General features: G+C 36.5%; 1 long non-coding RNA gene across 1 annotated transcript; it reads right to left on the reverse strand.

Moving 5' to 3' along the window:
* Positions 1-588: 588 nt before the first annotated feature.
* LOC119768191 lies at positions 589-12081 on the reverse strand. Its single transcript, XR_005278007.1, has 3 exons — positions 12067-12081; positions 5473-5476; positions 589-620 (listed from the first exon to the last, which is right to left on the reverse strand). It is a non-coding gene; the product is annotated as an uncharacterized LOC119768191 (long non-coding RNA).
* Positions 12082-15200: the final 3119 nt, after the last annotated feature.

A 15200-nucleotide genomic window follows, 5' to 3' on the forward strand; every position in this document is an offset into this window, starting at 1 on the left:
GCGTCCCAGGCTGATCCCAGCTTAGAACCCAATCGTGTAATCACCTGTTTGCCCTCCGCAGAGCAAAACGGTCCACCGACTGGGACTGCCAGAAAAAAACGCCGTTTTATCCGAATAGATCAAATAATCACATTTGGCAAAGCTCTTCAAAAACCCGGTCGGTCCTCTGCTAAGAACACATGATCCACACGGAGAAAAAGTGCCCGGTGTCGGGCGAGAAGCTTTTCAGCTGATCCACTTTCCCGCGTGCGGTTGGCCGGATTTTGGCCAAAACCAACGACGGAGAGGTCACACGACGACGACGACGACATAACCTCACTTTTGCCCGAAAACTTCCGAGCGCTGTGTTCCGTGTGGTACACATTTTTCCCTCCCAGAAATGGGACCAACCAGTCGGGTTGGAAGTGGATCCACCGACAAAAAAAAACCGAAAGTTGGAAGCCAAATGCAGAGCGAAATCCTCAAAATTAATAACCCCATAAAAATAAATCCACGTGGTCGAGATAACCACTGCTGGCGGTGGCTTAGACTAGCTTGCAAGACTTGAAAATGCTTTGAAAATTCTGTTTGGCAGCACTTTTCACTCCCTTTTGACAGCTGTCACTTTGACAGCAGTGTTGCTAGTTTTAGCAACGAAGTAACTCATCTTCATAATCAGTCTATGTCTGTAGAATTCATTCTTTCGATTGGTTTTCGGGACAGCCACAAAACCAGGAAGCACTCCGTCGAATCCCCCGATGGCTCACTGTCCTCGGTCTTGTCCTCACGGCGGACTCGTAACTGACTATTGATTAGAGAATGATGGCGCTTTGGTGGGGATTTTACCCGCAACACTTTCAATTACGGTCAACTTTAACGGGAAAAGAATGTCAACACTAATGTGGGATTGAAATAAAATTAAATGTTGTAAAGGAAAATGAAGGATGATTTTTATTTGAATAAAAATAACTCATGAGTATTGGGGTCCTTTTCGGCCTTTTTGAAAATTAAATTTGCCATTACTTTTGCTATATACATGCTAGAGCCTTGAAATTTTCTGACATTAAATTTATAGTATAAATACACATTTCACAAAACAAACAAACCTTGGACGACCCCTAGGGGAGCGTCCATAACAAAAGTTACTTTAAAGGTATTGGGGTCCTTTTCGACCACAAACCTTAAAAAATCGTCCAAAATCCAGTTTTTGACCGATTCCGGTTCTTTTGATCACAAATGAAAGTTTAGAACGTCCTCTTTCCGAAACCGTCCTGGAAAACCGGATTTGGTCACTGAGGCCATCGGGAATCGGCTACAACCGAAAAAAGGCCTTTTTGAGACCCCAACTTTGACGACCTGTATCTCCGGCAAATTTCAACCAATCAGGATGCACCGGATTGCATTCGAAAGGTATATACCTGAACTTTGACCACAAATATTAATATCACGGCCAGGTGACCTACCGGTTCCGGAAATCCGGAACATCCGAAAAGTTCATATTTTACTGTTATTTGATACGTATATTTGAAACCAATACTCTCATGATAGTTGAAATTGATCCATAAAACTTACTAAAAACACAATACACGATTGCCAGAACCACTCTGGAGTATTAGTGGCCACTTCCGGGTAACCTGGAATCGGTTCTCGGGCAAGGGGTTGGAAACTCTTAGGGCTATAATTATTATGTTAACCAGTATATCAAAATATATGTAAGTATACTTATTATTTCCTTTGCATATTGCCAGTATACTTACCAATATACTGAAAGTATCATAATATATTAACAGTTTATTGCTTTTCGGTTAGTATACTATCAAGTATACTGGAATATTGTTAGTATACTAAGTATTCCTAAGTAATATTAGAGTTTCCAACCCCTTGTTCCCGGGTACCCGATGAACGGCCAATTTGAATTTTTTATTGAAAACCCATCATGTTGCATATCAAACTTCATGAAATTGAAAGATATGTCAATCTACGGTCATGCCGTTGTTCGCTGATCCATTCTGGAACTGGTTCCCTGTGGCCCTTTGGGGTCATGCCGATGTTCGCTGACCGTTGGTTGACATATCATTCAATTTCATGAAGTTTGATGTGTCGGATGATAGGGCTCTCATATTCCTGGAATGTCCCCAAGGGGCCATCGGGAACCAGTTCCAGAATTGCCAGAAAGGATCAGCGAACAACGGCATGATCGTAGATTGTCATATCATTCAATTTCATGAAGTTTCATATGTCGGATGATAGGGCTTCTCTCATATTCCGGAAGCGTCCCCAAGGGGCCACCGGTAACCGGTTCCAGCTTAGCCGCAATGGATCAGCAAACAACGGCATGACCGTAGATTGACATATCTTTCAATTTCATAAAGTTTGATATGTCGGATGATAGGGTTTATCTCATATTCCGAGAATGTCCCCAAGGGGGCACCGGTAACCGGTTCCAGATTGGCCAGGATGGGTCAACGAACAACGGCATGACCGTAGATTGACATATCTTTCAATTTCATGAAGTTTGATACGTCGGATGATAGGGTTTCTCTCATATTCCGGAAGTGTCCTCAACCCCCCAGTAAGTAGATACAATTTGGAAATAGTTGTAAGAATCGCTTACATTTTTTTTAAACATTGTTACTCTAAAAAATATCTTTGAACCTCACTTTGAACAAAAAAAAATATTGCAAAATGGATCATTTGTGATAGTTCTCCTTTTTTACCACCATGACATATATTGAAATAGCATATTTTCGTCCATATCAAATGATAGGTTTCATTGGAACATTTCGAAATTATTTGTATTTGAATGATCTGAAAAAAAATCATGAAATAGCAGTTTATGCAACAAGTTGCAAAAAGAGGATTTTTTCAGCACGAGTCGTACATTTATCCAACGAGGTTCAGCGAGTTGGATAAATACGAAGAGTGCTGAAAAAATCAAGTTTTGCAACGAGTTCCATACAACATTTTTTGCAATTCCGAAAAAAACCCATTGAGTGAAATTTTAAGTCGAATTTTCATGTATTTTGACGTTTAGATCAAAAAATTTTGAAAAGTGTTACTTTTCGAAACAAGTGCTGAAAAATTCAACTTTTCAGCACCCATTTCAGTGCTGAAAAGTAGAACTTTTCAGCATTTATTTTGAAAAGTGTTGCTATTCGATTCTGTTATTTTTGGTTCAGAAAAGTAGGCTATTTCGTCGTTCAAGAATGACAGGAAAAGTAAGTAGTTTCACGACGGAATTGCAAAATAGTAGTTTATGCAACAAGTTGCAAAAAGAGGATTTTTTCAGCACGAGTCGTACATTTATCCAACGAGGTTCACCGAGTTGGATAAAAACGAAGAGTGCTGAAAAAATCAAGTTTTGCAACGAGTTCCATGCAACATTTTTTGCAATTCCGAAAAACACCCATTGAGTGAAATTTTAAGTAAAATTTTCATGTATTTTGTTAATAAATCGTTTAAATAAAAAAATGTTGAAAATTGTTACTTTTCAAAACAAGTGCTGAAAAGTTCAAGTTTTCAGCACCCATTTCAGTGCAGAAAAGTAGAACTTTTCAGCATTTATTTTGAAAAGTATTGCTATTCGATTCTGTTATTTGTGGTACAGAAAAGTAGGCTCTTTTGTCGTTCAATAATGACAGGAAAAGTAAGTAGTTTCACGACGGAATTGCAAAAAATATATTTGAACCTTACTTTGAACAAAAAAAAAAAAAATGCAAAATGGATCATTTGTGATAGTTCTCCTTTTTTGCCACCATGACATATATTGAAATAGCATATTTTCGTCCATATCTGGAGTTTTTTTTGAAAAAGTCCAATAAACCAAATTTCCAGTTTTTGCTTTTTGGGTGTTTTTGAAACCGCCTTGAGTCAGGGGTATTAAAAAACACCCAAAAAGCAAAAACTGAAAATTTGGTTTATTGGACCTTTTCAAAAAAACTCCAGATATCAAATGTTGGGAACATTTCGAAATTATTTGTATTTGAATGATCTGAAAAAAAATTCACGAAAACGTACTTTTTTAACATTAAAAATCGGACGCAGTTTTGCTAAATTATCGTCTTTAAATTTCGACACTTTTTTTGGTGATGTGGAGAAACCCTCATTTTTTCTGTAAGCCTTTCTTACAGAGGCTGTATCTCAGCAGTTATTGGTCTAACTTTCAATGTCTTGGAAGCAAATTTGTAGGAAATTTAATGATCTTTCAGAGATAGTCGAGATAAAAAAAATCTCAAAAACTTTCCCGAAGAACGTATTGTGCTATCTTGCTCCTGTCAAAAGATACAGCGTGCTCAAAACTGGTCTACAACGTGTTTTGAACTCGGAAGTCACGTTTTAGACTAGTTCTTCTGGGAAAGTTTTAAAGAATTTTCTCAATTTAAGCGCTACCCAAGTAATCACAAGCACTATATCGGAACTGTAAATCAACACTAAATCATTTTTTCCATGTTTTGAGCCTCTATAATGCAAATTATAATGTTACTTGAGAGTTTTAACTCTATATAAGCTGTGGGTAAAGTTTCAAAACATTGGCAATTCATGTTACTCTAAAATAACTTTTTGCAATTCCGTCGTGAAACTACTTACTTTTCCTATCATTCATGAACGACAAAATAGCCTACTTTTCTGTACCAAAAATAACAGAATCTAATAGCAACACTTTTCAAAATAAATGCTGAAAAGTTCTACTTTTCAGCACTCAAATGGGTGCTAAAAAGTTGAACTTTTCAGCACTTGTTTCGAAAAGTAACACTTTTCCACATTTTTTTTGATTTAAGCGATTTATTGACAAAATACATGAAAATTTGACATAAAATTTCACTCAGTGTGTGTTTTTTGGAATTGCAAAAAATGTTGTATGGAACTCGTTGCAAAACTTTATTTTTTCAGCACTCTTCGTATTTATCCAACTCGGTGAACCTCGTTGGATAAATGTACGACTCGTGCTGAAAAAATCCTCTTTTTGCAACTTGTTGCATAAACTACTATTATATCAACTGTTCTAGTGCTTCATTATATTGTAAACCCATTTCAGTGCTGAAAAGTAGAACTTTTCAGCATTTATTTTGAAAAGTGTTGCTATTCGATTCTGTTATTTTTGGTACAGAAAAGTAGGCTATTTCGTCGTACAAGAATGACAAAAAAATAGTAGTTTCACGACGTAATTGCAAAAAATAACTTTATTTTGCTGTTTCCAGTTTGGAGCATTCGTGGGACATTTAATGAACAATTTTGATAGATTTTGGAGTCGATTAATAGTTATTAGGAAAACATGGACAATGAAGAAAAATTTCGAAAATAAATATCAATTGAAATCGTACAATCTAGCATTGTTCTTTTCTCCAAATCTGATTAATTCAGATGACTTTTCCTCCCTCACAAAAGTCCAACAAAACTGATAGTACTCCCAATTCGTTGAAAGTAAATTAGTTTTCCCTTTTCCTCAACCTGACGGAGGAAACCGCCCACCAAAAAATCTTTCTCTTCCAAAACCCAACTTGAGGTTTGTGGGACCTATCCTCTGCTCCGACATAATCATTTCCTCCTCTTCAACCTCCGAGTACGCAACAAAAAAGGGAAATTTGGGGAAATCATCTTTAGTTTTCCTCTCCGGAGTGCGCCCACATTTGCAACTATAGAACCTTATCATCCGGCAGTTTGGAACCCCCAGCCTAGATTCGGTTGGTTGCTTTTCCATTTTCATGCGGCTGCTACTGGTTTTGTTGTGTTTTTTCTTCTGGTTTCGGGGACCAAATCAGTTCCGACCAATCATGAGAAGAGTCGTTGTCTTAAATGTTAGTTTTTTTTAAATTATTCCAATTATTTTATTAAGATTTTCTAAATTAAAGGTTGAAACTTTTTTTGATCGAATTTCTTGCAACCCTTCCTGAAGTTGTGGACACTTAATAGAAATTCATGAACCAGCAAGACCTAAAAGATTAAAACGCATAAATTTGAAAGAAATGAATTTTGTAAATAAAAAAATTGAAAAATTTGATGATTTGTTCAGTAAGTTTACATAGCTTTTAGTTTTTGATTTTTAAACTAAATTAAATGTTTAAAACTGGGAGCACTGGCATGAAATAACAAAATTACGATGTTTTTAATAATTATTACGGTTTTTTTTTTCAAAAAAATATCATAAATTCAATCCAAACTCACCGTCACTGTCTCCAGTGAGCCAGCAAACGACCCATTGGAGTGTATAATTCTGTATGGGACACAAATTTGCTGATATTCTTCCTTCTGTGTCTGTGCCTTACTTCTGGTTCATTTCCTTCCCTTCGGATGAGTCTTTGTTGGAGTATATTTTGCACATACGCATGATATCTGCTTGCTGCCAGACCGAATTGTCCCCCTCCTCTCATATAGGTATGGTGGTGGTGCGATGGGAGTGTGGAAAATCTGACGCAGAATTTCCCTTCTCCCTGCTTGCTAGAAATAGGGATGACACACGCAGAAAAGGCGACAAAATCTGGTTCGTTTCCTTTTTTTTCGTCTTGCTGGTGGTTGGTTGCAGATATTCGCTTTTTCTGTGTCTAGTTTTTGGAAAAGGAAACAGTTTTCCCCCTCCTTGAGGTAGAAAGGACACACCGAGAAGACAAACCAAGGAGAAAGTGCGTTTGGTTAGGAATGAATTTATATACACTCGCTGCTAGCTCTGTTGGATGCTGGAGGAGTGTGTAATAGAGCAAACTAATAACAATCGGAATAAATTTCATAGAAAATTTATTCAAATGTGAGCAAGCGCACATTTTTCCTAATTTTATGCGCTACTTTATTGGGACGGACGGATGGACCAACTGGAAGTAATGGGTATGAAGAGAAATCGGGATGAACTCGGGGCCGAGAGCAGTAGCTTCTAGCTTGGGTTTGCTGAAGAAGTAGAATGGTTTTGAAATAGAAATGTTGCCTAGTTGCAAAATATTTGACTAATTTCTATTAATTTCCAGTTTGTGTTGCTTCGTGTTTATTTTTATGTTGGTTTCTTTAGATTCTACAATGAAATTGTTTTGAAGTGACAAATTTCCCTAATTTTGTAGTTTTCATTTCAAATTTTCCATTTCCCACATCTCATGTCTGTTTTCTCATCATTCGTCACTCTTCACTCTTCACTCTTCACTCTTCACTCTTCACTCTTCACTCTTCACTCTTCACTCTTCGCTCTTCACTCTTCACTCTTCACTCTTCGCTCTTCACTCTTCACTCTTCACTCTTCGCTCTTCACTCTTCACTCTTCACTCTTCACTCTTCGCTCTTCACTCTTCACTCTTCACTCTTCGCTCTTCACTCTTCACTCTTCACTCATCACTCTTCACTCTTCACTCTTCACTCTTCACTCTTCACTCTTCACTCTTAACTTTTCACTCTTCACTCTTCACTCTTCACTCTTCACTCTTCACTCTTCACTCTTCACTCTTCACTCTTCACTCTTCACTCATCACTCTTCACTCTTCAACCTTCACTCAATACAGTCCAGACTTGATTATCCGAAGTTCGATTATCAATTCTTTTCTTGTTTTAAACATCAAATTCGAATTCTGCGACCCCATTAAAGTCAAATTTGAATAGTTGATTGCTTATCAAATAATAAAATGCATTTTTTCAATATTTCGTCACCACCATATTGGTCGCCATCTTGGATTAAAACATGTAAAATCTCTTTAGCGTAGTTTAGGCGTCAAACTTAAGCTCGACAATCAAAAATAAGAATGTACTCATTTCTCATTTCTCATTCACTTGTTTCTTTAATCTTTCTTAATTTTTTTTCCTTTAGCTTTTTCATTCCTTTTTATTTATTATTTCTTATACCTCATTGCTCGATTTTCTTTTCTCTTTTTTTCTCTTTAGAAATTTATATTCTCTATCTCTCTTTGCAAACTTAATTTTTCATTTTTCTTTTCTCAATGCTCGTTATTTTTATATCACTTCTCAAAATGTACTGTTTAATTCTCTACCAACTCACACGAAATCGGGAAAAGTTGCCCCGATCCCTCTTCGATTTGCGTGAAACTTTGTCATAAGGGGTAACTTTTGTCCCTGATCACGAATCCAAGATTTTTTTTCTATATAACTTGTGACGATGGGGTGGTACGACCCCTTCCATTTTTGAACATGCGAAAAAAGAGGTGTTTTTCAATAATTTGCAGCCTGAAACGGTGATGAGAAAGAAGTTTGGTGTTAAAAGGACTTTTATGTAAAATTAGACGCCCGATTTGATGGCGTTTTCAGAATTCGCTAAAAACGTTTTTTTTTTTCATCGAAAAAACTCTTGAAAAAAAAATTAAAAACACTGCCGTTTTCCGTAACATGTCAATTCTAGGGAAATTTAATGTACTTTTCGAATCTACATTAACCCAGAAGGGTATTTTATTATTTAGAACAATAATTTTAATTTTAAAATGTCGTGTTTTTTTCTAACTTTGCATGGTTATTTTTTAAAGTGTAACAATGTTCTACAAAGTTGTAGAGAAGACAATTACAAAAAAAAACTGATGTAAAAACATAAGAAGTTTTCTTAGAAACATCATGAGTTATCGTGATTTTACAAAAAAAAGTTTTGTCATGTTCCAAAAATGTTGACAGTCAAGTAAGTTTTTTTTCGATGAAAAATACGTTTTTTCGGAATTGTGAGTACGCCATTGAATCGGCCGTCTAATTTTACATAAAAGTACCTTTGACACCAAATTTCTATCTCATCACCGTTTCATCGTTTTTTCGCATGTTCAAAAATGAAAGCTCCTTCGTCACGAGATATCATAAAACGGGCTTCCGATTCGTTATCGCTTAGAGCAAAGTTTTACGCAAATCGAAGAGGGGCAACTTTTCCTGATTTCGTGTGAGTTGGCGGAGAATTTCTCATTTCTCATGTCTGATGTCTGATGTCTCATTTCTCATTTCCTATTTCTCATTTCTCATTTCTCATTTCTCATTTCTCATTTCTCATTTCTCATTTCTCATTTCTCATTTCTCATTTCTCATTTCTCATTTCTCATATCTCATTTCTCATTTCTCATTTCTCATTTTTCATTTCTCATATCTCATTTCTCATTTCTCATTTCTCATTTCTCATTTTTCATTTCTCATTTCTCATTTCTCATTTCTCATTTCTCATTTCTCATTTCTCATTTCTCATTTCTCATTTCTCATTTTTCATTTCTCATATCTCATTTCTCATTTCTCATTTCTCATTTCTCATTTTTCATTTCTCATTTCTCATTTCTCATTTCTCATTTCTCATTTCTCATTTCTCATTTCTCATTTCTCATTTTAATTGTTTTAATTTTATTTTTTTATTTTTCTTCAATACTTTTTTCCTTTTCGTTTTTCTATCCTCGATTTGCATTTATTTTAACTTTTTATTTCTTACAAGCCTATATCACTTCCCTAAATATATTGTTATTTTAATTTTTTCACTTCTTGTTAATTTTTGCCTGAAATTAATTTTTAGTTCCAATTGATTTTTGAATATTACAAATTATTTTAAAATTGTTAAATTTTGCAAAATCATCATTTAATTTATTTCTAATTTTTAATTTTGCAATTTAAATTAAACTCGGTAATTTCCATTTATGTTATTCTTAATCCATGCAGGGAAATAACCTTTTACGATGTCACCAGACGATTCCTCCATCAAAATCATTCACTTTATATCTATTTTAATACATTACCCATCTACCCATTACTTTCCAGGAAAGAAAGCCCAAAACCAAAAAGAGGCTAATACCTTTTCGCCAGGACATTCGGGCCGGTTGATGCGTTTTTGGCACTGTCACGAGCACGACCGAGCGATGACTTCACAGATCTTCTCGCCATCTCGCTCACTCACTCACTCACTCATCAAAACCACGCATCTTTCTTTTTTCTTCCCTTCTCTTATACGAAGACTCCGCGTGCGTGTCTGTCTGTGTTATTGTTATAGTACTGTTATTATTTTAGGGCATCATCATCAAATTTGATTTTTATGAACCTCGTAAAAAGCATCGAAATCACCAAACCTCACCTCATTTCTCACTGCTCTGTGGCGAGAGGGAGAAAGGATCTCCCCGCGTTCCCTCCAGCTCTGATTTCATTTCTTCAAATTCTCCATTAAATCTGTTTGTTTATATTTATTACCTTTTTTGGAAATGGCGTGCGTATCTCCTTTTACTTCTTCTCCTTGCCGCCGCGCAGCATCTCAATCTCATTCCAGAGTGAGTGGCGAGGAATGAGATGAGATATCCTGATTTTAGTGTGATGCTGTTCGACATTTATGGGGGCTTCGTCGGGGTCGGTCGCGAGCATTTTCATTTGGATTCTGGTGCTGCTGCTTCTTCTTTTTTTTTATTAGGGCAGTCCAATTTTCGGCGGGGGTGCGTCGCCATTTTTACGAGGCCATTTCAGAATTATTTTTATTAGACCTCGACGACGACGACGACGCGCATCCGTTCATCCGAAGACTACGAAGATGTTGAGTTTGTTTTGAGGGAAATGGTTCTGTTGGCGGTTTTGAAAGGGATAGTTGCCACCGGTAAGTTTATGGTCGTGACCGGAAAGTGGACACTTTCTATCAAATTTTCTTCTAGTTTGAGTAAAGGCCTTGCAAAGGTTGTAAAAGTTTTGATCCTGGCAAAATTGAGTAATCTGAGTTTGAATTCAAATTTGATTTTATGATGCAATAAATTATGCTTTATTAGACGCTAGTGAAACATACTTGATTTGAACTAGGACCTATTTTGACACCTTCTTGAATGTCCAACAGCCAGATCAGGTTTGAAATTTACTAAAAATATTCCAAAATACTTCCAAACTATGACTGCATTTGCCCACCACGCCAAAAGTTGCACTCATAAATACCTCCATAAAACAAACTGAGTCCAAAACAAATGATCCACTTTGGGGGGCACCACCAGTATTGGCCATATTTTATTCTTATGAGCTCCCCTCGGTTGCTTCTTCTCATATATTCACGGAAAATGGCTGAAATTTATATGCACACATTGTTTATGGCAAAAGATGATAAAACGAGCAACTTAAAATATGCTTTTCCTCAACAATTGCACCATAAATTAACCGAAAATACATTTTGAACCAAGAGAATCTTCAACCAAACCAAGCGTAGCAAAACTAAGTGAGGCATCACCAACCCCCCCTCATCACCCATTGAAAGTTCGCTAATTATTCAATTAAATGATGGCGATTAGTCTCTTTCAACTCCCGTCCAATCGCATCGCATCGCAGAAAACGCACTCGCGCGCGATGTTTCCGCGTTTCACATGTGATAAGAGCTGGGCAGTGATCTAAGGCCATCATTAGTGGAGTACACACTCATTGGTCTTTTCCCGCCCCCCCCCGATCACGAAGGCCCAAATAATTAATAACATTCCGCAAAGTGAGCTGCGCGTCAAGTGTTGCCAGGGAGCTCTCTAAATGAGAATTGGCTTCCAGGTCATGAAGCAGCGCCTTGCGTGGCGTTCAGCGGGCAGGGTGACAGATTGGTTAAATTTATTAAATATCAGTTCAAAGATATATAGTTCTTTGTTGTTCTTTGAAATATTTTTTTTTATAATTGGATGTAATTTTGTCAAACGCAAAAAAATGGCAAAAAGAGCCATTTCAATACTTTGTTCAAACACGACAAGAGAATCCCATGTTTTATAGGACCTTTAAAAAAAACTCAGAAAGTCTCCATACAATTTTGGAATAAAAAGACAACCACTTCTTTAGCTGCTGCGATCCTTTAGTAAAAATTTTCTGATCGATTTGGTTCCTTGTTCCTTTGGCAAATTAAGAGGTAATGAAATCGAAAAGATCCTGATTTCTTATACCACTCAAATAAAAAAAACCCAAAAAGAATAGTGTTGTGATATGATTCATGAGCCTAAAAAAGGCATATTTTGTGCCAGAGTTAAGGATAGTGGAAATAGGGTAAATATCAATAATATGGTCAAATTTTTTGATTAATTTTTTGTTGAACTTATGTGTTTTTTTTGAAAATTATTTTAAACATTGTTTGATAAAATGCTTCGTTCCAACTTTGGAGCAACACGAGAAAAGGGCGGATAAGCATTTTGATAGCGGGAAACATTTCGCAAATTCCAAGCCAACAAGTATCTTTTTTACAAAATTCGATATGTTAAGCAATAAGCTACCTTCTAACGCTGCGGGTTTTGTTAAATAGTTACCTGATGGCTCGGAATTTGCAAAATAGTTCTAGCTGTCAAAATGCTTATGTTTCTCCAGAACTTAAATATTTGTTAAAAGCTGTTTAAACTTGGGAAATCGATTGTAAACTATGTGGATTACTTTGTTTAATAGTTGTTTATGCAACAAGTTGCAAAAAGCAACACGAGTCGTACATGATTTTTTCAGCACTCGTCTTATTTATCCAACTCGGTAAACCTCGATGGATAAATAAGACGAGTCCTGGAAAAATCACTTTTTTGCAACAAGTTGCTTACCACATTTTTTGCAGTTCCGAAAAACTCTTTTTGAATGAAATTTTATGTCAATCATGCATGTATTAAGTAAATATACCGGTAAAAACAAAAAAATATTGCAACTTGTTGTAGAAATAAAAGTTATATATTTTCAGCTATATAACAAATTTCAAATCTCTTAAAAAAATAACCTATGGGAACGCAAAACTGAAAAAAGGCAAAAATCCATAGCATTTTTTTATTAATTCATTGATGTTTTGGAAATGTTTGACATTAGCATGAGTGTTTTAATGAATTAGGCACTTTGTGATAAAAATTGCTTGATATCTTTGAAAGTGAGGCTTGAAATTGGAAATTTATATCTCGAACTCGATCAAATCGACGAACAAAAGCTTAAAATAAAATTGATACGAGCCTTATTTTTTTTTTTAAATGGCTAAATATTCAATCAAACGCTAATTTCAAAAATAAGACAGGGCTTCCAAAATTTCCAATAAAAAAGAGATCATAAAATTTTACAAATGTTTTATTTTTTAACATTAGGCTGGTACAAATTTTATTCAAAGTTTTTGTTCCCCCCTCCTTCAAATTTGGCCCGAAAGGGGATAGTTGCCACCGGTAAGTTTATGGTCTGCCCGAAAAATCAGGGGGCAGTAAAAATATTTTTTCAAAAAACTTCAAAATGTCAATGGAAATTTATGTACAATCAGCTGAAATCAATTTGAAAAGCGTTTCCCTGCGTTTGGTGTCCGCCCGTGTGGATCAATCGGACCGCGCACTGGACTCACAATCCAGAGGTTGCTGGTTCGAATCACGCGGCGGGCGCTCTAAAATTCTTTGTGTAAATATGGGTATCCGGCGCCGTCGCTCCGTGCCGTACTCAAACACTTAGGAGCCCAGGGCGGCGAAGTCCTTGTAGTTAAAAGGAAGACACTAGTGGTTGGTACTAGCAATCGTGGCCGACAGCTATAAAGGCAACTTCGTTTTCGTTCCCTGCGTTTGGAATCACTTTTAGCATGTTTGAGTTGATTTAAAAAAATCTTTTGAATTTTTTGAAAATTTTCGATGTTTAAGTTTATTTTCGCTAAAATTTTTGTATTCGTCAAATCCCCCCCCCCCCCCCCTTGAACCGGGCCAGAGCCGAGGGACAAAAACTTTGAAAAATATTTGCATCGGCCTTAAAAAATGAACCATTACTTGCTGAGATTTTTTTTGTAGAGCCTTGAAACCACTGCAACCAATTATAGGAATATTGTGGTTGCTGAGATAGTGACATTAGAAAATGGGGGCCTATTTGGATGAGATTTAAAATAACTTCATTTGTTTTTTTTTTGTGTATTTTTCTATCTTATTTTCGTTGTAGTTCAATACAATTGTGAATGCCTCTTGGAAAAATGTTACAGGAGATTTTCGGAACATTTCGAAACAAAATATTTCTAATCTAATCTAATCTAATCTAACCCTAACTCAGCCAGTCTTTCGAGGGCATCCTGGAGAATGCCTTAGGTTGATTGACGCCTAGCATCTTCTTGTCATTATCAACATTTGCAGTGCGCCATTGCATTAGAATGCATTGAAACATCACAAACGTCGAAGCGGCCAGGCCAACTGCATAAAGTTAACCGCGAAGATGATTCGTTGAATTGAATTGAGTATGAACACGAATGTTCAAACAACAATACAGTTCTGAATCTACAGGGGAGGAAGAAACGTAGGGATCCCCCCCTCTCACGTTCCTTTTTGTTTAGGCAGTTAATCGTTGGGAGCCACCATGCTAAGAAGTTTTGGTGCTCCGGGACCCTCTGGGATGGGACATTGTATTTCCACAAATGCCCGGGACACTATTTGCCATGGTTATAGCGCCACAACTCGCTCTTTTCGGAACTTTTCGAAACAAAACATTTTCAAAAAAAGCCAATCATAAACATTTAAAACAAAAAACGGAAATTTTTAGTGAAAACTTCAAGTGGCTTTACCTTGAAAACGGTGCACTTTATCAAAAAGTCGGAAAAAAAACTTTTTGATTACAAATTTTAATTTAGATTATAAACTAGATTTGACAACAAATTTCTAGTAAAACTTCTATCTTAAAATTATGAGAATTTAAAAATAAAAGGTTATTTATAATCAGAATAGTAGAAGTTCTCTAAAAAAATCACCTCGCATAATCGATTCACAAAAAAATGAAATAACAAGCCATAGTACTCATACTCCCCCTGTGACAAAAACTTTTAAAAATATTTGCAACAGCCTAAACAAGCTTTTTTGATTAAATTATTTATTATTTCTAGCAGTGTAAGGGTTTCACCTTTTAAAATTACTGCTTTCAATGTAGCATTGGTTCTTTAAATAAAATTTGATAACCTAAATGAAAACCTACATAAAAAAACTAAAATTTCAAAACTAGGATTTCACTACACGGATTAGTCCTCAGGCACGTGTCATCTTCCTTGTTGTCGTCATGGGTTGCATTTCTCAGCGTAGTCCAGGGTCCGTCCGAGGGGATAGGGGGTTTGCCCCTTTATACGACCTCTTCCAGGGGCACTCTTGTGGCAACAAAGCCACTTTCAAGCAGTCACCCTGTCCAGTCGAGGAAATTGCGTACCATTCGCGCCCAACGTCCTCGTCGTTGTCATTTCGCAATCTAAATTGGCCATAGTGAGCGCGCGCCTACTACGACGAGAATCGGGAGGAACAACAACCACAAAACTTTTACCAACCCCCCTTCCAGGGGGAGGGACAAGAAAATGGCGAGATTTATTACTTCCAACGGTCGCCGTCGTCGTCCACGCGAGATTCGTT

Source organism: Culex quinquefasciatus, chromosome 1 (assembly GCF_015732765.1).
Source record: "Culex quinquefasciatus strain JHB chromosome 1, VPISU_Cqui_1.0_pri_paternal, whole genome shotgun sequence".
NCBI lineage: Eukaryota > Metazoa > Arthropoda > Insecta > Diptera > Culicidae > Culex > Culex quinquefasciatus.